This window comes from Podarcis filfolensis (genome assembly GCF_964270895.1).
Source record: "Podarcis filfolensis genome assembly, chromosome: 5".
Taxonomy (NCBI): domain Eukaryota; kingdom Metazoa; phylum Chordata; class Lepidosauria; order Squamata; family Lacertidae; genus Podarcis; species Podarcis filfolensis.
The window spans coordinates 78,118,569-78,122,070 of record NC_139608.1 but is presented as its reverse complement, the minus strand read 5'-3'; the positions used below and the strand labels follow the sequence as shown (position 1 = coordinate 78,122,070).

At 45.1% G+C, this 3,502-nt stretch overlaps 1 long non-coding RNA gene across 1 annotated transcript; it reads left to right on the top strand.

Annotated features, from left to right (window-relative positions):
• Positions 1–353: 353 nt before the first annotated feature.
• Positions 354–2,013, top strand: LOC310763085. Its single transcript, XR_014548467.1, has 2 exons — positions 354–1,296; positions 1,830–2,013. It is a non-coding gene; the product is annotated as an uncharacterized lncRNA (long non-coding RNA).
• Positions 2,014–3,502: the final 1,489 nt, after the last annotated feature.

The window sequence follows — 3,502 nt, the reverse complement described above, 5'->3', positions numbered from 1 at the left end:
TTACTTTAAAACACACATGTCTAGTGATCTAGCCACCCCCTGCTTATAGCTTCTTTGTCTAAGTTAACTCCACCCCTAAAAGCTGAGACATTTTGTTGTTTTATTCTCCCAAGAGATTGGGAGATGTCTGCTATTTTTCTCTCTCTAATCACTCATTCTGTAAATAGTTCCTGCATGAATAAAGCCATTGAACTCCAGCAACTGTGATTATTCAAATCTAATTCAACAAAGCTGCAAGGTTTGCTAACACTTCCAACCGACCTCATTCACAGTTGTTGCTGCCACCAGTTCACGAACAATGCATAATTGATTGCTTTTCTTCCCATTTGCATTGTGTTGCATTGACATGAACGGAGTAGAATAATGTAACGTCAATGTAACTTAATTAATTTGCATATGGAATTAATTTACATACTAAATTAATTTAGTTGCATTGACATTATGTAAAGTACATCATTTCATCACAGTGGACAACAAGACAAACAATGTTTTTGGCAGAGAAGAAACTGAAGTGGAAGGGAAACAGCGTTGCATGTGACAAATACAGGTTGGAACAAAAAATGATGCCTTCTTACATCCCTATGCACCACAAACAATTCTGAAGGACTGTTCAGCATAATCTCTGTGCAAGCTTTTTTTTGCAAGCAAATCAGGATGAATGCTCAATAAACAGGTAACCTGGAGAAGACTGCTCTCTTAGGCAGAGCCTGTGTTTTGCCATACAAATACACACAAACACAAACACACACACTGTGCATGGCTACTATAGACACTTGAGAAAGAAGAATAATCCACTGTCACCACTTTCACATTATGTGCAAAACAGCCTTTCAACAAGATAACCACTGTGTATTTTCAGGTCACAGAGGGAGCAAGGCAGGCAGAGAAAGAACAGGAGAATCATATCCTTTTTCTCTCCTGTAAGGTAAAAAACAACCCCTGACAGGGTGAAGAGACAAGATGACAGCCCGTAAGAGACAACATTAGCACATTACTATTTTAGACTGCTATTTGATTTTGATACCATTCCTATTTTACTCTTAGAATGGTATGTCTAAAGATGATGGTTGTCCTGGATGTCAGGTGAGGCTGTCAATTCCTGTTCTCTCCAGGTCATCCCTGGACATCTGGCAACCCTATCTTAATGTCACTGCAATCATGCTTTGCTGGTTTGCTACATCCCTCAAATGAACTGTGCTCCAGATGATATTTAAAGGTCATCGCCAAGGACTGCTCTCTCTCTCTCTTACCCTTGACTAAATCTCCCATGGCATAGGGTGGAAAGAAATTCTGCAGGTGATGTTAGCACCCATGAGAAAGGGTGTGTGATTTCTCAGTTTGTCTCTAAGCTTCTTCTTTTTCTGGGAGCTGGCAGTTGCCTGGTCAAGGGCACAGTTCTTTTGTTTTTTAATACATGGGTATTTCCACCACTACCACCCTCAGATGTTGAGGTGCGGGGCGTAGGAAGAGCTATGAGTCCCATGTGGCTGCCCTACACCCACTACACTAGTTTGCTGCCCCCAAGTGCAGACCCCAAGTGTCTGTTCACTACCAGTTCAATTGGTATGTGCCATCTTGACCTTCTCCTCAGGCAGCAAAATGTCTGGAGCTGGCCCGGATACATAAACTATTGCTAATCAGTTCCTCATTTAAAGAACAGATACATCTATTTTATATTGTCCCAAGATGACTGACAGGGAGATAATTCAGACAAGTCTGAAAACAAATACCCAAATTGCCATGCAAATAGACCCATGGGCTATTGATTTTTCTTGTTCAAATCAGGAAGCCAATGTGTTAATTGTGACAACTGTGTCTATTTTCTGCAGAGAAAGGGGCTGTTTATTCCAAGGTTATCCTTTCTCTTCCTCTGAAGATCTGAAAAAGAACTTAAGATGCTACCATACAGATTCTGTAGGTCTTATACCAATATAAGTTCAAATTGTTTTTCCCGCCTGACCATGTTCTCTGTCCTAAAACAAGGCTGAATGACAAACTGATTGTCAAGCAAAATGCTTTTGTTTTGTTTTGTTTTTGTTTTTCCTTTACGTGCTAGAGCTTTGAAGTTGCAAATGGAGGCAGGGAAATGGTGCAGCTGTAGCCCCAGCAGTGAGCTGCTTAATTCACTGCTTTGTGCTGTTTTCTGGTGAATTCTCTGGAAAATGAAATTGAAGTGAATTCAGAGAGAGAGACAGAGAGAGAAGCGTTCGTGTGGGCAAAAGTGGGTGAATGTTGAGGTAAGAGTGTGTTAGTGGGCAGTGGCGTAGGAAAGGAAGGGGCTGTGGTGGGTGTGATCTGCCCTGAGTGTCATCACTGAGGGGGTTAACAAAATGGCAAAAATATGTGTTTTTGAAAAAATAACTCCCACACCCACCACACGCCCCTTCCTATGCCACTGCAGCAGCACTCTCCCCTTGAGTGATTTCCAAAAACCAGAAACATTGCGGTCTCCAACTTTGCAGGCAGAGCACGGCCTTTATGGCTAGTAGCCTTCAACAGCCCTCTCCTCCATGAATCTGCCTAATTCAGAGGCATAGCTAGGTGAGGCGGAGGGCCCTGCACATTGCTGGGCCTGCAGCGTGCCTGAGCCACACATCTCTCCTGAGGGGAAGGCAGTGTGCGGACTGCCTGCAAGTTCTGTGCTGCTTTTTCGAGCAGCATGGGGCTTGCCCTACAGCTGAGGGGGAGGCTGCGGAGAGGCTCCACGCAGCAAGCCCTGCCTTAGCTCGCCCCACCCCCATAGGCAGCTTGACCCACCCCAATGGGCGGCATGCTCCACTCCCGGCTGCAGGGCGCGCGCGCCGCCCCGAGCACCCAAGCGGCTAGCTACACCGCTGTTAGTGGGTACAGAATTTGTGTGCGTGAAATGGTATTGATTGGGTACAATTTTAGTTTATGGATTTTGGGGTTGTGGGCTCACCCACTCCTCTGCTTGTCCTGTGCCTAGAAAGCACGGGCCCAATAGGCTTTTTCTGGGCATGGCTCAGATCAGTTTTTCATTTGTCCTACCACTTTCCCTGGGAAAATCCACTGTTTACTAGGGAAAATCAGAATAAACATTATACACACACACATACACACATATACACACACTCACCAACAATTAACACCTGTTCCAATTCAATGGTAACTGTGGGTATTCCCAGGGGAAAGCAGCAAGACAAACAGAAGGGTGGAAAAGCCCCGTATTTGTTTTATCGCTTTACATACAGACTTAGGAGTTGTGGGGCTGTGTTCTGCACTTCCATGTATGTAACTGAAATCAAATATATTGGGAGCACCCTGGAGAGTCCTTCTGGCTCATGAGGAAACTCTCCCCAGAGCCCAAAAAGGGTCCTGGGGAGAGTCTCCTCAGGAGCCTGAGACTCAGCTGTGCTTTACTGAGGCCTAGCATCTGGTGTGCAGGGTAGAGTAGCTGCTGCCACTGCTTTCGCACCTGTCAGCTGTGGAAGCCATCTTGTATCTCTGGCACATGAGCTGGAGGGATAGCGCAGCTTCCTTG